Genomic DNA, 24527 nt, shown 5'->3' with positions numbered 1-24527 from the left:
TTCAGTTCGATCTGAGTGTGTCCCCAAACAATGATCCTCCTTGGTTTCTTGTTTACAGTACATCAGTGTTTGGGGTCTGGTCCTTTGTGGCTTAAATTTCCTACTGTCCTGGCCTCCTAAACTGTTTTGATGACTAATGGAATTTCTGTTGCTTGATTTGGTAATGACTCCTCACGCAAGCACATTGTTATGGAGGCAGTAGCCCTGTGTACTGTCCCAACAAGCAGATCCTATTACGATTCAATGACTGCAAGCCTCTCTGATTCAATGACTGCAAGCCTCTCTGTGTGGATGTGATGAAGAGTCCGCGCAGACTCCCCTCCTCCCCCCCACCCCAGCTGCTTGGCTCCACCACACTGGCAGCCCTTTGCTGCATCTCCGTTTGCAAGCTGTGCACATTCTGCGCCTCTGCCTGGCTTTTCCTGAGGGGGCCTTGCCCTCGTAGGTCTTCTTTCATACAGTTTCCTGTCAGAATCGGTCTTTAATCTCTCTCCTTCATTTATTCTATGTGTTCCTTCACCATCCCAATCAATTTATATCCTGTTAATTGGATTATTTTCTTCATCAGATGCCTTAAAATTTTAAATCATATTTTTAATAACCAGGTTTCCGTTTCATTTTCTTTCCTTTTTTCTCCAATGGAATTTGAGTTCCAGAGACTCAAGGTCTTTAAAATTCTTGTGTTCAGTTTTCTCAGCACCTAGAATAATGCCTATCTGCGCTCAGATTTGGGGGCATTAAGAAAATGGACAGAAGTATAGTAAAATAAACTTTGGTAATTCATGCAGTTTTCTCTGTTCCTAATTCTGCCCTCATATTCATTCACAAAATAAAACATTCTGATTGAGTGCGGTAGATTTATAGCCCATAATTCTACTGATTACATCGTTATGTGAGCCATACTAATAAATGTGTTTATGTACCACAAATAGTAATAACAGCAAAGGCCAATAATAATGATAAAAATAGCAGCCAATATTTTCTGAGCACTGCCAAGTGTTGAGCGTTCACTGGTCACCCATTCAGTTCTAACACTTGCCATGGCCCTGAGATGCGTGTTTTAGATGCTATGTGGGAAAAAATAGCCACATAACTTAGGGTGAGTGAAGGAAGCATATTTGGACCATAGCATTTTTAACTTCATAGCCTACACACACACACACACACACACACACACACACACACACACACACACACACACAGGAATTTCTAAGCTGTCTTTATCTCATTACAGGTTGATTATGCCTTATTCAAAATGCCTGAGGCCAGAAAAACTTCAGATTTGGACTTTAGTATATTCGCATAATCATACACATTTAGAACACATAATGAGATATGTTGGGGATGATATTCAAATTGAAACATAATTCTTCTAAGTTTCATATATTTCTTATATACCTAGGCTGAAGATACTGTCTTACGATAATTGTGTGTGCTTTGATGGCCACCCATCACATGAGGCCAGCCTTCCATCACAAGAAGTCAGGTCTATTTATGTTATTGACAGTGTTCAAAAAACTTACAGCATTTCAACTTTCATATCTTCACACTTGTTTATTTGTTTACTTTTTTTTTTTTTTTTTGAGACAGGACTTTCTCTGTGTAGTGCCGGTTGTCCTGGAGCTCACTCTGTAGACTAGGCTGACTTCAAACTCAGAGATCTGCCTGCTTCTTCCTCCAAGTGGGGGATTAAAGGCATGTGTCACCACTGTCCGACATGTTTAGACTTCTGATGCTCAGTCCATGTTATGCTTTGAGAGAGCATCAAAGACATGCTGTGTTTTGCGATAGCAGTTTTAGGTAGCATCTAAGACATGCTATCATTCTAAAAATTACATACTTATTTATCTGTATGTGTTTGTATGTGTAGCTATGCCACAGAAGACGGCTTGTGGGAGCCAGCGTTCTTCTGCTTTGGGTCATGGGGATCAAAATCAGGTCATTAGGCTTGGTGTCTTTATCCACAGAGACCTCTCATTGGCCCGACATTGACTTTTTTTATTAAGTAATACAGAGGCACAAAGACCAACTGTTTCTGATAGCTCTCATGCATAACATCATGTTGCCTGAAGTAGAAACTCTGTAGTAATTCTAGTGGCAAGTTTTCCTAAACTCAATACCACATAAAAGCACAACGTGTACGTCAGAATCCACCAAATTTCAATGTGCAGAACATACCATTGGAAACATTTATTAAGCCTGAAGCATATTTGTAAATCCCCTGGGTTCTTAGTATGCTCATCAATGCTTGCTAATAAACTCTTTCACAAAGTTCTTCTGACAGAGCATGGAGACCAAACAGCTCTTAGAGTAGAATAATCTAAGTGTGACTTCAGGGATGCCCACCATGGGGCAGTGCTCAGAAAAGTAACTGAACAGCAAGATGGGGGCGACAGGAGGAATGAATCCCACCTCAAACACTCCAGGGTTCACGAGCCTCCAGTAAAGGGACATGTCTGTCAGAACTTTCTAAGTTTACAGCTTCTTTGGGGTTCTGCTATGTACAACCCTACAGTCTGTCCAATCCTGTACAATCTCTTGTGTACAGCGAACCGTCCCTGCAGAATGCCAGTTGCAAAGTGCATTTCCATCATGCCCCCTTCTCTAAAGCCCTCCAGTCCGCCACACTCCCAAACAGTAACAATGACATCTTTCCAGGCAAGTGAATTCCGAGGCCTGGCCCTTTCAGGGTTCAGAGGTAAGGACCAGCAGGGGAGAGGCAGCAACAGTACTGCCTTTGACAGATGCCCCAGGATGACAATGACCTGGGCTGGCTTTGTGGGAAGAAGGTAGGATCTGGGGTGTGCCCAGCTGGAAGCCGCCTGTAATGTAACACTCGCAGACGGAGACTGAGGGTGATATGATACCCCCAGCTGTCTCCCGGGGCTGCTTTCAAGGCCCCCTCGGCTGCCTGGGACTCTGGATGCCTTGGGAAGGGCCTGCTGGGGGGTGGGGGCGGCCTACTAAAGCAGCTGGTCTATTAGAAGATAAGCTTTGTGGAGAATCACACAATCATCCCGAATCCCTCTAATCCCAAACTTTATTGCCCTAGATAATAAGCTTTGGTGGCAATGCTCCATTGCAATATGGAATTGTCTGCAGGCAGGCGGCACCTGCTGTGTCACTCAGTTCCCAGACTGCAACTGCGACTCGCAAATCAGGGGCAGGTGCATGGATCCCGCCTGGACTTCGGAAAGAAGCAGGACAGACGGGGGACCAGCCATTCTCCCACGGAAGGGTCTAAATAGCCTGAGAGAAAAGGGTGTGGCTTAGCTCTGAGAAGGTTCTGCAGTTATTGCTGGAGGGTGTTTTGAGGATCTGAGAGAGTGAGAGTGGAGGGAAACTTTTGTGGGTAGAGCAGGATGAAGCTTAGATAAGGGCCAACTGACACAATCTGTTCTTTCTCCCAGCTTTCTTCTCTGCCTTCTTACGGAATGAATGACACATGCCATGCGCCTTTACCTATCCTCTGCTGCCGAACCCAGGAGAGGCGCTCTCCTTCCTCCCTGCTCCTACTTTCTTTCTCACAGCAGCCTCTCATGTTCTAATGAGCAAACCAAGACTTCGAAGAGTCTGGGGGCAAGAATCAACAGTCATCCTTTTGCCCTCTTGTCCTCAGCCTCTTGGCAAAGCTCAAAAGTTTTAACGGGGGGTGGGGTGGGGGTGGGGGGTGGAGGTGGGGCTAGCAAAACACAAAGCCCAAAAACTGGAAGCAACATGAATTCACACAGGAGGGACTTTAGGTGTCACTCAAAACGGGAGGCTGATCTACAGAGATTCAGAGCTGAGAGCTAAGGAGCACATAGGACTTGGAAATATAAAGTGGTGCTGTCTGGAATGCTTCCTTAGATGACAGTTCTGACTTCTGGCTTCTGGAAGGGTCTCTGGAAAGGTGGGGGCATACCGTAGGAAGCAGGGAGACTTGTTTTACATTTTAAAGCTATTTTTTAAAACATTTGCCAACATTACATTTTAAGGTACTTTTAAAACAACATTTTTTAAAAAAATGTTTCTCTTTATTTTTAAATTGTGTGCTTATATTTCTGCACAAGTGTGGGTTTGCGCGTGCAGGTGCAGGTGCCTGTTGTAGTCCGGAAGAGGCCATCTGATCCCCTAGAGCTGGAGTTACAGGCGACTGACTCTCCTAACCTGAATGCAGAGAACTCAGTGGGCTCTTCTGGGAGAGCGAAAGGCACTCTTAACCACTGAGCCGTCCCTCCGCCCCTGAATGTTTTATTTTTAAAGGTTAGAAAGAACCACTTAGAGCGTGGGCACATTAACAGTTCATGTGTCCATTGTTCTTCTTGTCTATGCCCAAACACTGTCTAAAACATCTGGGTACGTCCACTCAAAAGCTTTTGTAATAGAGAACAAAAGCTTTCCAGAGGTGGATAAACATTTTAGGCTGAAGCAGGGATTTGAGAGTTGCTAGCAATGGATGAGAAACTCGGGGGGGGGGGAGGTGTGCCAGGGAGTCACTGCCTGATTCCATATGAATTGACTGGAAGTGCTAAAATGACATTTAATAAACCTCTGTGTTATGGAGCAAGGAGTCCGACAGGGAGCATCTACTTAAAAAGATCTGTGTTCATTACTGTTAGGACAAAAATGTTCCAAACTCTGCTTCCTTCTTTCTTCTCTTCCCTGCCTCTCTTTTCTCCCCGTCTCTGCCATTATACAGGGCTCCTTCTCGAAGACCTGCCCTCCTTAAGATGAACATGACTTAAATTGTCTCTCTGATGGTGTATTGATCACTTCCCCATCCCCATAAACAACCCCTTGGCACCTCTCCAGAGAACCAACTACACTAGATTAAATTAAGAGCAATCTTGGCTCTTAACAGAGCCCTTCCACCAAGCAGTTGCTGTGAAGAAGTGATTCACGGATTTAGTTTATGAACCTCATGACCTCCTGTCGGGAAAGCTGACCCCTTTCTTCAACATAACTCTTGAACAACTTACACTGGATTCAGGGGAAAGTTAATTAAGATTAGGTATACTCCCAAATCAACAAACATACTTGACAGACATCCAGAGAACCAAACAAAGAGACCCATCCAGGCAGACACACAACCCGTGCTCGAATTTGACAATGGTGAACTAGGGATTGCCTGTTCTCCTAAGGTTAGTCTGGAATGAAAGTTCATGAGGTCTCCTGCTAAGCTGCCGGACCAGTTTTCCTTCTCCACTATTATCAAACCGGCTGGCTGTGTTTGTTAGTCTAGTGTGCAGAAATTCATGAATTCTTTGCTTCCTTTCTTCCAATGACATTTGGATTAAAAATAAATCTCAAAAAAATAAATAATAGCGATTTTCAATTAGCCAGTGAAGACTTCAATAATCCTTAAAAATCTCCTTCATATATCCCATCATTCACTAGTGCTCCCATAGTTGGCTGCCTCCTAGAACATACTCTATTGTTCACGGTTCTATGCTGAAATCAGTTGCCTTTACTCTGGCATAGGGGGCTTCTGGCAGGTTGAGGTAAGTGATGGGGCATCAGAGTGAAGCTTAGTGGCCAAACACAGAGTTCTTAGGTCCTCCAGTAGCCAATGTACCCCAGAGACACCTAATATTTTCATGAACCTTAAGTCACCTACCTGTATCATTGACTCTATGCGATAATTTTTTTGTCAAATATATTTTGTATAAAAGTGTTGAAATGCAAGCAACTAGTTAGAACATTTCACAAAAGTTCAAACAAATAGTTTTTTATTTGAATTTTCAGCTTTCTTCTTACCAGTGTGTGTGTGTGTGTGTGTGTGTGTGTGTGTGTGTGTGTGTGTTCATTTGTTGTAGAATTTAGAGAATGATCTACAACAGCCGTATTTGGAGTTTTGAATGAGTGGATTGATTATGTATCTAGCAAGTAAAAATAAAAGCTTAAGTAAAAGGTAGATAGATAGAGGGCAAAACCTCATCAAACCATGGACTCGACATCCAGCAGAAATCCACTGGGGATGCCCCTTTGAGGTCATTGGAATTCCCAATAGAAAAATGTGCTAGACGAGTACTCTTGGGTGAGCCTTCCAAGTAAAAGAACAGCTAGCAATGGACAGAAAGAATATGATTATTTATAAGACCCAACAGCAAGTACAGTTCAACTGAGCAAGGTGAGGTAGCCAGCTGGAGTATCAATGACGCCCCTTACCATGGCTGAGCTCATGGCTGAAAGTCCCATGGCTGAACTTTAGCTTCCCTTCCCGGCAGGCATTTTTCTATTATGCAAGAAGCCTAGCAACGTCTTTTCAACATAGTTGGTTTTTTTTGTTTGTTTGTTTGCTTTTTAGCTTTTCTCAGGGGCACAATGGTTTTCTCCTTTCTAGAGATAGGGGTTTTGCCTGTCCCCACACAAGAGGCCTTGGAGGATACGGAGACAAACAGGCTTGGGCTTGAAATGGTGACAGAGATGAAGCTCTGCTTCCAGTGCCTGTTTCTTGGTGAGCTCAAATAGCACAGGACAATTTACTATGCTAATATACATTAATTACAGTGTGTATGTACCAAGTAAGCATGGAGGCCAAAGGATAATGTCGAGTGTCTTCCGCGATCACCCTTCACTTTAATCTTTTGAACCAGGAGCTTACTGATTCTTCGAGACCATGTGTCCAGCGAGACTCAAGGATCCTCCTGGAGACTCAAGGATGCCCCGTCACTATTTCTCTGGTCCTGGGATTACAGACATGCTTTGCTCTTTTATACAGTGCTGAGGATCCAAACTCAGGTTCTCACGTTTGTGCACCAAACACTTAGCGACTGAGGCATCCCTCCTAACCCTGTAATTTTTTTCTTCTAAGTCATAGGCAGAAATATTCAACAGCTAAGTTTTGTAAGTCTAGTTATGCAGATGAAATTTATGTTAGTGGAGACAGGGTTTAAGAGGACATCCCTGATAATGATTGCCTTGTGGCAGTCTCTGAAGTGGATCAAGGTACCCTGCCTTAACCTCAAAGGAACCATTTCAGTCAACCTCTGCTGTGTAACAAATCACCCCAAAGAATATTAGCTTAAAACAGCAGTTATTTTTCTTGCAGTGGTATGACAAAAGGTTGCTATCTTGGTTTTGCGTTTCCTCACTCATGTTGAAGCCTTAGGCTGCAGGATCAGTTCAAAGATGGAGATGCTCATGTCATCGCCTGTGTGGTACTGGGTGCCTCACCTCTCTTATTCTGCAGATACCAGTTTCTACATAAAGGTGGTCTCAGTGCAACATTCATACAATGCAGATGGTACTTTGCATGTGAAATGCCCTCCTCTGGTCCTTATGTCTGAATTTTTGGTCACTGAATTCTTGATGCTATTTTGGCATGAGTAGAGGAGGCAAGTCGCTGATGATGGTGGGCCTTTAAGGGTTTTATCCTGGTCCTCTTCTCTACTTCCCCACTCACCAAAACGTGAGGTGCACCAGCCACAAGTTTCTCCTGCTAGGGAGTAAGCCATTCTGCTGTGCCATCCTGCTAGGACAGGATGAAACCAGGAGCCCAAATAGGGAAGCTAAGATGCATAGGTTAAAGATTCTGTAATGATGAGAAAAGTAACTGCTACTTACCATCAATCTGAATTCAAGTGTTATGGAAACAGACTCTTGCCCAGGTTGAGAGACATGGTGAACTTTGGATGCAAAGGGTTTGAACAACTGGGATGTTAAGGAATTAAAGCAAAATACGATAGCCACATCACAGATGAACTACAGGCACCAGAAGTGAAGGAAAAGGAACTATCTAAGCCTTCAAAGAAGCCTGGAGGTTGGGGTTGGGCTGGGGTCTGAAACTCAGGCCCCTTGGCTCTGATTACCTTCATAAAGGGCTTGCCTGGGCAGGCAACCTGGTAGTTCTTTGCCTAAGCGATCTGAGAGCCACAGACTGGAGGGGAATTGGTCTTCAATGAGAGCCAGCCACTCTTTTTTTCTACACTGATCACATCCACAAAGTGAACGTGGGATGGGTGTTGAGGTTTATTACTTAGGGCAGTTCCTGCAGGCTCTGCGTCACAACGCCTGGAACTGAATCCTGGCTCTACCACACATTGCCTATGAAAGGAAAATGAACAACACCACACACCTCAGCTGCTGCCTCTGTAAAATGGGACGATTACTGCATCTGTGAATCATTTCAATTTGTGTGTGTTCCATGTGGGATCATTGTCATATGCCATTTGGCTTCTTAAATGTGAGGTTTTGATTATCTTTCCAGTCAATGCAGAAGCCAAACTGAAAAAGAAGTTGTCTGAGATGAATTTCATAAATTATCTTCATAAACTCTTAAGAAAAGTTCAACCCCCTTGGTTTTCCTTTAGGGTCCTAACATTTTGTTGTTGTTGTGAAAAGTGTGTGTGTGTGTGTGTGTGTGTGTGTGTGTGTGTGTGTGTGTGTGTGTGTGTGTGTAGAGGCCTAAAGAAAGAGTTAAATCCCCTGCCATTGGATTTTCAGAAACTTGCCTGGCACCATGTGGGTGCTAGGAACTGAACTCTAGTCTTCTGCTGAGCCATCTCTCCAGCTTTGCCCACCAGTTCTGTGGTGCTGGGTATAAAAAGGTTTTCCATCATTTTGTAGTTAGGGTGACCTGGCTTTGACTTGGCAGTTACTAGGTATGTGCAATCTTGAGCAAATTACTTACCCAAGCCTCAGTTTCCTCTCCTGTAAAGCATATGCAATCACACTGAGCATGCCATAGCTCCAAATGAGGAGATGTAAGGACTGAGGTAACTTGCTTAGAGCCACAGATTAGCAGCAACCGAACACATAGTAGGTCTGTCCCCTCCACGTTTCAGATGTCTGATTTCCCACTTAGATTCAAACAACCAAGTCAAAGGCCTTCTCGGAGCCTGGCAAAGGCGAGCATTGGCTGCCTTCTCTTTGTTTTCTTGCTGGTTTGATTCCAGGGTGTTTGCCAGAGGTCACAAAGAATGGACTTCCTTTCTCTCTTGAAGCCGCGTGTGGTTTTCTCCATATTGATTGTTCTCGTTGGTCTGTCTCTTTAAGGAAAAGACCCTGACCAGGCTACTCACCCCATCAATACTAAAGACTGTGAATTTTCCAGTTCTACTGAACTCTGTGTGACCCTTGCTGACAATAATTGCTTTAACATAGGGTTAGGCAATAGAGACAAACTTGTCTAAAAATAATCCAGGGCTTAAAATACAACTTAACCTGGGAGATTTAAGTAGGTAAAGGAGATGGCTTCTCTCCGGAATTGCTTCTTGATTAATCACTCCATCTGAGGTCATTGGGAAAAAAATGACAGCCTTCAAATAGGGCTTTAAATGTCTCGCTCTCTACTTTTCCATATAGGCAGGAAGCCAGTCCCTGCAGCCACTGTTTCTTAAAGGAGCATGTTCCCTTAGATTTTCTCCACTGAAGTCTAGGAAAGTGTGTGATACCGGAGAGGCTAAAGAAATGGACAGACAGTTTACTCATTTCACTTCAAGCATGCCTTCTTTCAAGATCACCTCCAGGAGCAGCTGCTTCCCAGAGGTATATCCCTCTGGTTTATCCGAGAGGAGAGAAAAAGGGTGATCTGAGAGGGGTGTAGATGGCCAGTTCCACTCAGGACTGAATACAGGTGAACAGGCAGCAATCCATCACTAGTTTCTTTCCAATCCTCTATCTTGGCATTAGCACCTGGGTACCAGCATCCTTGTCTCCTCTAAGTTCTCCCCAATTACCAGTGCTCTAAATGTTCTCTCCTAGAGTTTGCAACCTCCAATCAACAGTTGTTTCTCTCTCCAGGTAACCTGAACTATCTTCCTTCCCAACCACACCTACCCTTCCCCTGAAGAGCCACTGAATGTCTCCTCCCTTTGCTTCCTTGCTAAGGGCCAAGCTGATTCTTTTGACCACACCACATGATGGTAATGGGCTCTGTGGTTTTTATATCTGAATTTGGCTTTACTTTCTAGCCTACATGAATCTCCAACACACAAGACTATTGGATCATGATTAATGTTGGTGCTGAATATAAGATCTTGTACAGAGAATTATCTTTTTCTTGGTCTCAAAACCAAGTCTTTACAGTGACAGTTTGATTTGGTGGCTGTAATGATTATTTGTGACTGTCGGTCAACCTGCTGCTTTGAATGATGTCTTGAAATTGGTCAAGCATTTGGCTGGGTATACCTGTGAGTTTCCGGAGAAGATGGTATATGAGTCTGCTAACTCATGGAGGAAGCACCCTGAACATGGGCAGTACCAGCCAGAAGAAGAAGGACCCTGATGAACAATTATGGTCAAAAAACAGGACCTTTACTTTTCTGATTACTTGCTTCTTTGGTGGGTGTTTTTGTATTGCTGTCTTGTATGAGATACCAGATTCTAGGTGTTTCAGCCTTTGAGTGGGAACTCTTACCAAAGGTTCCCCAGAGGCCTCCAGGATTTCATTTTGGACTGGGCTGCATCACTGGCCTTTCTTGTATTCTGAGGCCTCCTGCTTTTTGGGAACAAGCAGCTACTGACTGTTCTGACTTTCTGGTCTACAGACAGCCATTGTGGAAACTCTCCAACCTCTATGTGCATCCATCTAACAAATTCTCTCCTGTTTCTTAATGATTCTATCTTTCTGAAGAAATCCAATGGTTTCACATTGTATTTCTTATCCAAAGGGTTCTCAGGGGCTCTGATGTTAGGTTTCAACAAGGCTGATGAGGCTGGGGTCGAGGTTTGAGTTCCAGCTAACATTGCTTTAGTTGTCTATGTGCCTGCAGGTGAGGTGAATGCATTTGCCTGTGCATGTGAGTGCTGTGAAGGCCAGAGGCCCACATCAGGCTGTTTTGCTCCATCACTTTCTGTTGTATTTGCCAATTAATTCTACTCAAGTTGTCCCACCACCGATGGCAGTGGAGAGGTCCTTGCTGCTCCCCCAATATTTTCCTAAAGGAAAGACACACACACACACACACACACACACACACACACACACACACACACACACACACACCCTTATATTTTAATATGCCTCAAACAGCTCAATGGCTGGACCACTCCCAAACCTACACCTCTCCTCCAATACTCCTGAAATACTACTTCCCAAAATCTATATTCCATCTTTGTTGGCCTAGACCTAGTTGGGAAGGCCTTCCCCGGCTTTTATATGTTGGCTATCTCTCTGTCCTGCCTTCCCACTCATGGCAGCTACTCCTTTCCCGGCATGGCGGATAACTCTCTTTTTCTCCTTCCTTTGTTTCTTGGCCGGGAATCCTAAAAGTCTGCCTCTGTCTCTCTGTCTGGCCATTAGTCTCCGGCAACTTTATTTACCAATCGAAACCAATTATGTGCAGACAAGTGGATTCTTGTGCAATCTGGGGGGACCCAATTATTATAAGTAACATTAGAACAAATCCACAACAACTTTCTGTCTTGTTTTTTGAGCCAGAGTCTCTTATTGAACCCGGAACTCACCAATCCCGCTAGGCAGGCTGACCAGCACACTTCTGGGATATTCCTGCCTTCCCAGGGCTGCAATAGACGCATGCTGTTGCACCTGGCTTTTCTATGTGGGCTCCGTGGACCTGAATTCTGGTTGGTTACATAGCAAAGACTTTACCAACTGAGCCACTTCTGTGGCCTCCCTCCCAGCCCCATCTACAATATTTATCCTCCAGTCATTTACAAACCTTTGTTCATGGCTCAGCTGTTCTCCATGACCACCCTGTGCATAATGGCTGCCCCACAACCTTCCACTCTTCATCATGCACACCACAGCCTTTAGCTATTTGACACATTATAATGCCCCTATGTATGATGTGAGATCTCATCAGGGCTTATAATGAGACAACCCCCTTCTTCTGAAATAACGTGTGCACGTAGGCAGTGCTCAATAAATGTGTCCAACAAAAATAAATATAGGTTATTGTATCTTATTTTTCACAATTAGAATGATTTTTTGAGGGAATCAGTTGCTAAATTCTTGATTCCTTTTATTTTTTCCTATTTTTAAACTTTGACAGCTTACTTGAACACCTTATTGGGATGTTGTTCTGTGAATTTTAATATGTGTGGACTTATGCAGCCACTATGTTGACTTCACTATGAGTGTCTTCATCCTCCACTCACTCACCTGAGATACCTCTTGGCGGCCATCCTTTGTTCTCGCCCTAACTCCTGGCCACCAGCAATCACTAGAGTGCTACCTTCCCATCAGTGGAATCACAGAAAGGAAATTTTTGAGACTTTTCCTTTACATGGGACAATAACTTTGACATGAATTGATGCTATTGCATACGTTAATAGTTTGCTCCTTTTAATTTCTAAGTAATATTCCACCATATGGCTATTCCATAGTTTTTCCACTCATCTCATAAAATGGACTGTGTTCTGGTCCTATGAATGAACATGCTATATGTACCTCTTATGTTTCTTTCTAAGTGAACATAACGCCCTCCTTTCTTTAGGGTGAATTCCCGAGAGTGGGGTTGTTGGTGCATGAGGCGACATGTTTAAATGAATGATAGGAAATGGCAAAATGTTTTCAGGGCCTTCGCTTTTCTTTCTGTTACAGGAAATAAAAGTGAGAAATCTCATAGTTGTATGCTCTTGATGGTGTCGGATTTTCTGTCTTTTCTTTTCTTTCCAATTGATTAACTGGTTAACTAACATTTTTTAGCATATGAAGAGGCATATGGTGACATCGCACTGTGGTTTGAATTTACATTTGTATTTCTCCCAAACTGACAATGTTGAACACCGCTGTCATTGACTTACACCCACTTATCTTCTTCAGTAAAGTGCTTGTTACTCTCTTACTTATTTTGATTTGATTGAATTTTAAAACTCCTATAGATTACAGCCATAATATCCTTTTTGGTCACATCATCGGATCATAGTTTTTTTTCCCTGTTCATACCTTGTCTTTTCATTTCTTGAAGAATATCTTTGATGCAGCAGGGATTTTTTTATTTTAATCAAATTCAACTTAACTTTTTCTTTCATGGATTAGGTGTCTTAGATCAGAACTCTGTCTCATTCTGAGGCACAGATAATCTTCTGCTATGTTCTTTGTGAATGCTTTCTAGATTTATGATTGATTTAAGCTGATGACTCCGTTGGAGTTAAATGTTATATAAGCTATGTGGTTGGTTCAAAACATGCAATTATACACTGGCAGATACCTGTGATTCCAGCCCTCTGGAGACTGAAGCAGGAGAATGATTTGGAGTTTCTGGACTGTCTGGCTGTACTAATGAGAGCCTATCTCAAAAAGACGAAGAAAAAAGGGAAGAAGGAGAATGAGAAGGAAGTCGAAGAGATGGAGTAGGGAGAGGAGGGGAGAGAAGAGGGTAAGAGGGGCATGGAGGAGTGACGAGTGGGGAGGAGAGAGATGAGGAAAAGCAGGACTTTTCCCTACACAACTGCTGAAGTGACGAGCCTCTCTGCAGTGGCCATTCGCTATAATTAAGGCTGTGCGTGTATTGCTTCATTTTTGTCTTTTCTCTTCCATGCACAGCTTACATGCCCGTCCATTCACCAGCACCTTTGCGTATCATGAACAGGTCTTTACGGTGAATATGGAAAGCACACGAGTCTTCTAACTTTGGTCTGGAATTATTTTCTATTGCCATCCCAGGCTGTAAAACAGAAGGTGATAAGAAAAGGCTGAACATTGTATTAAAGTTTCATTTATTTATTTTGTGTTGAGGTGGCTTGGAAGCAGATATCAGAGAACAACTTGAGAAGCAATTCTCCCTTTCTCCCATGTAGATCCTGGAGATGAACTAAGGTCATCAGGCTCGGCAGAAGGGGAGTTTACCCTCGAGCCATCTTGCTAGCCCAGGCTGCACATTTCTGAGCAGGGTCTGTGATTGGCAATGGACCATGGGGATTTATATTATTATCTGGTTTTTAAAAGTATTCCAGCTGGTATTGTTTTCTCATTTCTGAACACACACACACACACACACACACACACACACACACACACACACACACACGGACAACTTTAACAACATGTCTACTGCTATCCAGTTAATAGAAGGCAGAGCTAGGTATCAACCTCAGGCCAGGCCATCCCTCTGGCTCTCAGGTAAGCTTCTCTAGCTTCTGACTTTTGGAGAAAATCCTAACGGTGCATGGATGCTTTGCTGGACTTAATTTAAAAAAAAATCGCTTCTAATTAAAATACTCACTTGTGGTTTCCCAATGACTGCTTTGTTCCCATGGTTGAGATGCAAACACATTCCTATTTATACAGTCTGAACAGACGGTTTAGTTTGGCTTCTTAGAAAAACAGTGGCAATTTAATAATCTAGGAGCAGGTTGTCACACTGGCTACAAGAAGATAAATAATCAAGGATTATATGTCCTTAACTTAATAGAACTTACTCTCATTAATTAAATGCCAATGACCTGCTTGTCTTTCCTGGGAGCTGGCCCTTGCAGTCAATCTTTTCAGAAATATTGTATACACATGCTTACAGAGGTATTAATATCACCCTCAAGATTTACAGGCACGGGGCCTCTGACTTAAGCCGTCCTCAAACACTCCACGCTGGAACCGTAGATAATCACCATAACTTTCCTGATCTTTCACCTCGCCGGTTCTTAAATTTCCATTCCTTGACCAGCTTGAGGAGCTCTTATTTATCACACCGAGACACTTCTTAGGGATCAGCGTGCTCCAGCAGGGCTCTGTATTTCAGATCTCTGACCCAGCCTCCTATCTTGAGCATTGGCTATTCATGACAGATCTGAGTCCTTGGGGACTAAAAAGCTAACTTTGTCCTCTGTGTTCACTGTGTAGGGACATAAAGCAAAATCATTGATTTGAAGACAATATAACCTTGCAAACTACCTGGAGTGACCTGGCCCTGCAGAAACCCTTTGAACACTCCGACTGCTCTAATTCAGGCACTGCATAGCAGCACACACCAGCGGACAGAAGTATCTTGTCCTGGCCCTTAGCTGCTGGCAATGGGCATCCGCAATTTCCCTTGAATTTCTAATCCTCTAGACTACAAAGTCCTTCTACTCAGACTTAACTACATATTTTATGGTTGCTATAAATATAAGTCTTGCAAATGGCTTCATAGAGTTTTTCTAGAATAAGTGCTGTCTAATTTGGCATTTAAGCTAAAAACAAGGAGACAGGAGGAAACCAAATTTACTGAAGGAAGTGTCAGGTTTTCTTCTAAGTTCAGAACCACATGATAAAGTTACCCCCATCCTAGACACTGCTGGAATGCTCTTTCCTGGTTGTTTATTTTAAAAATAAAAACAGGTAGATATTTTGCTTTGCGAATCTATTCAAAGTGGAATTCAAAGAAGATATAAACATAGAAGAGAAAAGGGTAATTCTTCGAGGTCCTTCCCAAGCCCAGGGTGCGTGTTTCAGCAGTGGTTAAAGTTTAACAGTTACGATGGTGTAAGAAGAGAGACAGTAATGAACCTAATGGACATCTCTTTCCTTTTTTCCACCCTTAATTTTGTAGTAACTCTGTTGTTCTATTCGGATTCTCCTATAGCTGTAATACTATTTTATGTGCAATTGGTAATGCTGAAAAGAGCTTTCTGTGCTGTGATTAAGAAAATGTTGCTCACTATAGTATCAAGTAATACGGTTATTTAAGAAACATAGACATTAAACTCTCAAAAGAGAATAGTTTTTTCTCTCGGTCTCACGTAGCCCAGGCTAGCCTCAACCTTACTCTGTGGCTGAGGGTGTCCTTTCTGATTTTTTTTTTAATCTCTTAAGGACTGGGACTAGAAGTGTGTCCCACCATTTTGGGCTTTCAGAATAGATTTTTTTTTGTTAGAAAAAAAAGTGTATGTGTAAGTGTATGTGTGTTTTATCTGAATATATGCCTGTTTACTACATAAATGCTTGTTGCCTGTGGAGATCAGAGGAAGGTGCAAGATTTCCCTTGAAACTCATTACAAATGGTTGTAAGCTGCCATATGGGTGCCGGAGATCAATCCAGGCTCTCTAGAAGAGCAGGCAGCATTCTTAACTGCCGAGCCTTCTCTCCATAAATGAGACCCCTCTTCCTCCCTCTGTCTTTTTTCCCATTTCAATCCCTTGCTTTCTGTTCCCTGGATCGTCCTCCACTTTGGATCCTTTCAGTAGTTTTGGGAGCATCTCCTGAAGTAACTTTTTCACATAGAGCACGTAGGTGGCATACACTTGAAAGTTCTTAATTAAAAAATCTATTTATGCATGTGTATATTTTAGACAGCATCTACAGAGCTAGGTTTCCATATGGCCTTCTAAAAGTCTTTAATGTTAGTTATCTTTCTGATTACTCCCTCCTTTACCCTGCCCTCCCACCTCCATCCCAGTTAACCCTTCATGTTCTACTACTCAGTTTGTTTCTCCATACTACCTGCATTCTATCCCAACTTCCTTGAAGTTCCACCATGGCCCCTGACAGGGTTCCTGACTTCTATGGGTTACCCAATTTACACACACACACACACAGACACACAGACACACACACACACACACAGACACACACACACATATCTGAAGATTCAAAGCTAATATCCAGCTATAAGAAACAACATGCAGTCTTTGTCTTTCTGTGCCTAGGTTAACTTACTCAAAAATGACTATTTCCTCCTCCACCTGTGAATTTGATTTTTCTTTTTTTTTTTTTTTTTTTTTTTATTATTAACTTGAGTATTTCTTATATACATTTCGAGTGTTATTCCCTTTCCCGGTTTCCGGGCAAACATCCCCCTCCCCCCTCCCCTTCCTTATGGGTGTTCCCCTCCCAACCCTCCCACCATTGCCGCCCTCCCCCCATAGACTAGTTCACTGGGGGTTCAGTCTTAGCAGGACCCAGGGCTTCCCCTTCCACTGGTGCTCTTACTAGGATATTCATTGCTACCTATGGGGTCAGAGTCCAGGGTCAGTCCATGTATAGTCTTTAGGTAGTGGCTTAGTCCCTGGAAGCTCTGGTTGCTTGGCATTGTTGTACTTTTGGGGTCTCGAGCCCCTTCAAGCTCTTCCAGTTCTTTCTCTGATTCCTTCAATAGGGGACCTATTCTCAGTTCAGTGGTTTGCTGCTGGCATTCGCCTCTGTATTTGCTGTATTCTGGCTGTGTCTCTCAGGAGCGATCTACATCCGGCTCCTGTCGGTCTGCACTTCTTTGCTTCATCCATCTAGTCCAATTGGGTGGCTGTATATGTATGGGCCAAATGTGGGACAGGCTCTGAATGGGTGTTCCTTCAGTCTCTGTTTTAATCTTTGCCTCTCCCTTCCCTGCCAAGGGTATTCTTTTTCCTCATTTAAAGAAGGAGTGAAGCATTCACATTTTGATCATCCGTCTTGAGTTTCGTTTGTTCTAGGGATCTAGGGTAATTCAAGCATTTGGGCTAATAGCCACTTATCAATGAGTGCATACCATGTATGTCTTTCTGTGATTGGGTTAGTTCACTCAGGATGATATTTTCCAGTTCCAACCATTTGCCTACGAATTTCATAAACTCGTTGTTTTTGATAGCTGAGTAGTATTCCATTGTGTAGATGTACCACATTTTCTGTATCCATTCCTCTGTTGAAGGGCATCTGGGTTCTTTCCAGTTTCTGGCTATTATAAATAAGGCTGCGATGAACATAGTGGAGCACGTGTCTCTTTTATATGTTGAGGCATCTTTTGGGTATATGCCCAAGAGAGGTATAGCTGGATCCTCAGGCAGTTCAATGTCCAATTTTCTGAGGAACCTCCAGACTGATTTCCAGAATGGTTTTACCAGTCTGCAATCCCACCAACAATGGAGGAGTGTTCCTCTTTCTCCACAACCTCGCCAGCATCTGCTGTCACCTGAGTTTTTGATCTTAGCCAATCGCACTGGTGTGAGGTGAAATCTCAGGGTTGTTTTGATTTGCATTTCCCTTATGACTAAAGATGTTGAACATTTCTTTAGGTGTTTCTCAGCCATTCGGCATTCCTCAGCTGTGAATTCTTTGTTTAGCTCTGAACCCCATTTTTTAATAGGGTTATTTGTTTCCCTGCGGTCTAACTTCTTGAGTTCTTTGTATATTTTGGATATAAGGCCTCTATCTGTTGTAGGGTTGGTAAAGATCTTTTCCCAATCTGTTGGTTGCCGTTTTGTCCTAACCACAGTGTCCTTTGCCTTACAGAAGCTTTGCAGTTTTATGAGATCCCATTTGTCAATTCTTGATCTTAGAGCATAAGCCATTGGTGTTTTGTTCAGGAAATTTTTTCCAGTGCCCATGTGTTCCAGATGCTTCCCTAGTTTTTCTTCTATTAGTTTGAGTGTGTCTGGTTTGATGTGGAGGTCCTTGATCCACTTCGACTTAAGCTTTGTACAGGGTGATAAGCATGGATCGATCTGCATTCTTCTACATGTTGCCCTCCAGTTGAACCAGCACCATTTGCTGAAAATGCTATCTTTTTTCCATTGGATGGTTTTGGCTCCTTTGTCAAAAATCAAGTGACCATAGGTGTGTGGGTTCATTTCTGGGTCTTCAATTCTATTCCATTGGTCTATCTGTCTGTCTCTGTACCAATACCATGCAGTTTTTATCACTATTGCTCTGTAATACTGCTTGAGTTCAGGGATAGTGATTCCCCTTGAAGTCCTTTTATTGTTGAGGATAGCTTTAGCTATCCTGGGTTTTTTGTTATTCCAGATGAATTTGCAAATTGTTCTGTCTAACTCTTTGAAGAATTGGATTGGTATTTTGATGGGGATTGCATTGAATCTGTAGATTGCTTTTGGTAAAATGGCCATTTTTACTATATTAATCCTGCCAATCCATGAGCATGGGAGATCTTTCCATCTTCTGAGGTCTTCTTCAATTTCTTTCTTCAGTGTCTTGAAGTTCTTATTGTACAGATTTTTTACTTGCTTGGTTAAAGTCACACCGAGGTACTTTATATTATTTGGGTCTATTATGAAGGGTGTCGTTTCCCTAATTTCTTTCTCGGCTTGTTTCTCTTTTGTATAGAGGAAGGCAACTGATTTATTTGAGTTAATTTTATACCCAGCCACTTTGCTGAAGTTGTTTATCAGCTTTAGTAGTTCTCTGGTGGAACTTTTGGGATCACTTAAATATACTATCATGTCATCTGCAAATAGTGATATTTTGACCTCTTCTTTTCCGATCTGTATCCCTTGGATCTCCTTTTGTTGTCTGATTGCTCTGGCTAGAACTTCAAGAACTATATTGAATAAGTAGGGAGAGAGTGGGCAGCCTTGTCTAGTCCCTGATTTTAGTGGGATTGCTTCAAGTTTCTCTCCATTTAGTTTAATGTTAGCAACTGGTTTGCTGTATATGGCTTTTACTATGTTTAGGTATGGGCCTTGAATTCCTATTCTTTCCAGGACTTTTATCATGAAGGGGTGTTGAATTTTGTCAAATGCTTTCTCAGCATCTAATGAAATGATCATGTGGTTCTGTTCTTTCAGTTTGTTTATATAATGGATCACGTTGATGGTTTTCCGTATATTAAACCATCCCTGCATGCCTGGGATGAAGCCTACTTGATCATGGTGGATGATTGTTTTGATGTGCTCTTGAATTCGGTTTGCCAGAATTTTATTGAGTATTTTTGCGTCGATATTCATAAGGGAAATTGGTCTGAAGTTCTCTTTCTTTGTTGTGTCTTTGTGTGGTTTAGGTATAAGAGTAATTGTAGATTCGTAGAAGGAATTCGGTAGGGCTCCATCTGTTTCAATTTTGTGGAATAGTTTGGATAATATTGGTATGAGGTCTTCTATGAAGGTTTGATAGAATTCTGCACTAAACCCATCTGGACCTGGGCTCTTTTTGGTTGGGAGACCTTTAATGACTGCTTCTATTTCCTTAGGAGTTATGGGGTTGTTTAACTGGTTTATCTGTTCCTGATTTAACTTTGATACCTGGTATATGTCTAGGAAATTGTCCATTTCCTGAAGATTTTCAAATTTTGTTGAATATAGGTTTTTATAGTAAGATCTGATGATTTTTTGAATTTCCTCTGAATCTGTAGTAATGTCTCCCTTTTCATTTCTGATTTTGTTAATTTGGATGCACTCTCTGTGTCCTCTCGTTAGTCTGGCTAAGGGTTTATCTATCTTGTTGATTTTCTCAAAGAACCAACTTTTGGTCCTGTTGATTCTTTCTATGGTCCTTTTTGTTTCTACTTGGTTGATTTCAGCTCTGAGTTTGATTATTTCCTGCCTTCTACTCCTCCTGGGTGTATTTGCTTCTTTTTGTTCTAGAGCTTTTAGGTGTGCTGTCAAGCTGCTGACATATGCTCTTTCCTGTTTCTTTCTGCAGGCACTCAGCGCTATGAGTTTTCCTCTTAGCACAGCTTTCATTGTGTCCCATAAGTTTGAGTATGTTGTATCTTCATTTTCATTAAATTCTAAAAAGTTTTTAATTTCTTTCTTTATTTCTTCCTTGACCAGGTTATCATTGAGTAGAGCATTGTTCAATTTCCACGTATATGTGGGCATTCTTCCCTTATTGTTATTGAAGACCAGTTTTAGGCCGTGGTGGTCCGATAGCACGCATGGGATTATTTCTATCTTTCTGTACCTGTTGAGGCCCGTTTTTTGACCAATTATATGGTCAATTTTGGAGAAAGTACCATGAGGAGCTGAGAAGAAGGTATATCCTTTTGCTTTAGGATAGAATGTTCTATAAATATCCGTTAAGTCCATTTGGCTCATGACTTCTCTTAGTCTGTCTACATCACTGTTTAATTTCTGTTTCCATGATCTGTCCATTGATGAGAGTGGGGTGTTGAAATCTCCCACTATTATTGTGTGAGGTGCAATGTGTGTTTTGAGCTTTAGTAAGGTTTCTTTTACGTATGTAGGTGCCCTTGTATTTGGGGCATAGATATTTAGGATTGAGAGTTCATCTTGGTGGATTTTTCCTTTGATGAATATGAAGTGTCCTTCCTTATCTTTTTTGATGACTTTTAGTTGGAAATTGATTTTATTTGATATTAGAATGGCTACTCCAGCTTGCTTCTTCTGACCATTTGCTTGGAAAGTTGTTTTCCAGCCTTTCACTCTGAGGTAGTGTCTGTCTTTGTCTCTGAGGTGTGTTTCCTGTAGGCAGCAGAATGCAGGGTCCTCGTTGCGTATCCAGTTTGTTAATCTATGTCTTTTTATTGGGGAGTTGAGGCCATTGATATTGAGAGATATTAAGGAATAGTGATTATTGTTTCCCTTTATATTCATATTTGGATGTGAGGTTATGTTTGTGTGCTTTCATTCTCTTTGTTTTGTTGCCAAGACGATTAGTTTCTTGCTTCTTCTAGGGTATAGCTTGCCTCCTTATGTTGGGCTTTACCATTTATTATCCTTTGTAGTGCTGGATTTGTAGAAAGATATTGTGTAAATTTGGTTTTGTCATGGAATATCTTGGTTTCTCCATCAATGTTAATTGAGAGTTTTGCTGGATACAGTAACCTGGGCTGGCATTTGTGTTCTCTTAGGGTCTGTATGACATCAGTCCAGGATCTTCTGGCCTTCATAGTTTCTGGCGAGAAGTCTGGTGTGATTCTGATAGGTCTCCCTTTATATGTTACTTGACCTTTTTCCCTTACTGCTTTTAATATTCTTTCTTTATTTTGTGCGTTTGGTGTTTTGACAATTATGTGACGGGAGGTGTTTCTTTTCTGGTCCAATCTATTTGGAGTTCTGTAGGCTTCTTGTATGCCTATGGGTATCTCTTTTTTTAGGTTAGGGAAGTTTTCTTCTATGATTTTGTTGAAGATATTTACTGGTCCTTTGAGCTGGGAGTCTTCACTCTCTTCTATACCTATTATCCTTAGGTTTGATCTTCTCATTGAGTCCTGGATTTCCTGTATGTTTTGGACCAGTAGCTTTTTCCGCTTTACATTATCTTTGACAGTTGAGTCAATGATTTCTATGGAATCTTCTGCTCCTGAGATTCTCTCTTCCATCTCTTGTATTCTGTTGGTGAAGCTTGTATCTACAGCTCCTTGTCTCTTCTTTTGGTTTTCTATATCCAGGGTTGTTTCCATGTGTTCTTTCTTGATTGCTTCTATTTCCATTTTTAATTCCTTCATCTGTTTGATTGTGTTTTCCTGGAATTCTTTCAGGGATTTTTGCCATTCCTCTCTGTAGGCCTCTACTTGTTTATTAATGATTTCCTGTGTTTCCCTAAGTGTGTTCATGTCTTTCTTGAAGTCCTCCAGCATCATGATCAAATATGATTTTGAAACTAGATCTTGCTTTTCTGGTGTGTTTGGATATTCCATGTTTGTTTTGGCGGGAGAATTGGGCTCCGATGATGGCATGCAGTCTTGGTTTCTGTTGCTTGGGTTCCTGCGCTTGCCTCTCGCCATCAGATTATCTCTAGTGTTACTTTGTTCTGCTATTTCTGACAGTGGCTAGACTGACCTATAAGCCTGTGTGTCAGGAGTGCTGTAGACCTGTTTTCCTCTCTTTCAGTCAGTTATGGGGACAGTGTGTTCTGCTTTCCGGCGTGTAGTTTTTCCTCTCTACAGGTCTTCAGCTGTTCCTGTGGGCCTGTGTCTTGAGTTCACCAGGCAGCTTTCTTGCAGCAGAAAATTTGGTCTTACCTGTGGTCCCGAGGCTCAGGTTCGCTCGTGGGGTGCTGCCCAGGGGTTCTCTGCAGCGGCAGCAACCAGGAAGACCTGTGCCGCCCCTTCCGGGAGCTTCAGTGCACCAGGGTTCCAGATGGTCTTTGGCTTTTTCCTCTGGCGTCCGAGATGTGTGTGCAGGGAGCAGTCTCTTCTGGTTTCCCAGGCTTGTCTGCCTCTCTGAAGGTTTAGCTCTCCCTCCCACGGGATTTGGGTGCAGAGAACTGTTTATCCGGTCTGTTTCTTTCAGGTTCCGGCGGTGTCTCAGGCGCAGAAGTCCTGCCGCTCCTGGGCCCTCCCCCATGGGAGCCCAGAGGCCTTATACAGTTTCCTCTTGGGCCAGGGATGTGGGCAGGGGTGAGCAGTGTTGGTGGTCTCTTCCGCTCTGCAGCCTCAGGAGTGCCCACCTGACCAGGCGGTTGGGTCTCTCTCTCACCGGGTCTGGGAGCAGAGAGCTGCTGCGGGCCGGGATCCGCGGGTGTGGGACTTCCGGTAAACACAGAACGTGCCCGGTCCTAGAGAAATTCTGCTTCCGTGTGTCCCAAGCTCACCAGGCAGCTTTCTTGCAGCAGAAAATTTGGTCTTACCTGTGGTCCCGAGGCTCAGGTTCGCTCGTGGGGTGCTGCCCAGGGGCTCTCTGCAGCGGCAGCAACCAGGGAGCTTGATTTTTCTTTAAAGCCAAATACTATTACATAGTGTGTGTGTGTGTGTGTGTGTGTGTGTGTGTGTGTGTGTGTATATATATATATATATATATATATATATCACATTTACACTATGCATTAACCAGTTGGTGGACTGGTTTCTATTTGTTGGCTATTGTGAATGGAGCAGCAATGAACATGGAAGAGTAAATGTACCTGTAGAATTATTTGGGAATATCCAGGAGAATCATACACTAGGTTACATGAGAGAACTGTTGTAGCTTTTGCCACAGTGATTCCCAGTGACAGCACCCATTTGCGGTCACACAGTAGTGAGTGACCTCTTCCCACACCACCTTTGCCATCATTTGCTTCTCTTATTTTGGCTACTCTGATTCTGGTAAAATGAAATCTCAAAGTAGTTTTAGTTTGCATTTCCCTGATGACTAAGTATTGTAAACATCTTTTTTATACTTGTTTTTTTTTTGTTTTGTTTTGTTTTTTTTTAAGAGACAGGGTTTTTCTATGAAGCTCTGGTTGTCGTGGAATTCAAGGCCAGACCAGGCTGGCCTTGAACCCAAGAGAAATATGCCTACCTCTACCTCCCAAGAGCTGGGGTTAAAGTGTGTGTCACCACCATCTGGCTACACTCTAAGTTTTAATTATTTTTGTTCTTTGTATTCTAGACATTAGTCCCCTAGCAGATATTCAGCTAGTGAAGATCCCCTCCTATCTTGTGAGATGCTTCTTCATCTGCGTGATGGTGTCTTTTGCTATACAAAAGCATTTTATTCCATGAACTCCCATTTGTCAATTGTTGATCTTAATGCCTATAGTCTCAAGGTCCAATTCAGAAAGGTCTTTCTTGTATCAATGAGTTCAAGCATTTGTACACGGTGAGAGATGAGGATCAAGTTTTAATCTACACATAGCTAACTAGCTCGACCAGCACTGTTAGTTAAAGATGCCGTCTTTCTTCCAGTGTACATGCATGGCTTCCCTTTCAAACATCAGGTGGCTGTCACGTGGGCTTATCCGTGGCTCACGACTTGGATTCCGTGGATTAATGTGTTTGTTTTGAGGCTAGTACCATGCCGTTTCTATTACTATTGCTTCTTAATAGAACTGAAAACAGGCATGTTGACACCCTCAGCTGTGACTTTATTTCTCACTATTGTTTTGGCTATTATCCTGGGTCTTTCATCTTTCCATATAAATTTTGAGACAATATTTTCAATTTCTGTGAAGAATTGCATTGGAATTTTGATGGGGATTGCACACTGAATCCGTAGGCTGCTTTTGATAGCACGACCATTTTCACAATATTAATTCTGCTGATCCGTGAGCATGGGAGATCTTTCC

This window comes from Rattus norvegicus, chromosome 3 (assembly GCF_021556685.1).
Source record: "Rattus norvegicus strain SHRSP/BbbUtx chromosome 3, alternate assembly SHRSP_T2T, whole genome shotgun sequence".
NCBI classification, from domain to species: domain Eukaryota; kingdom Metazoa; phylum Chordata; class Mammalia; order Rodentia; family Muridae; genus Rattus; species Rattus norvegicus.
The sequence above is the reverse complement of the archived record's forward strand: the minus strand, read 5'-3'. Positions refer to the sequence as shown.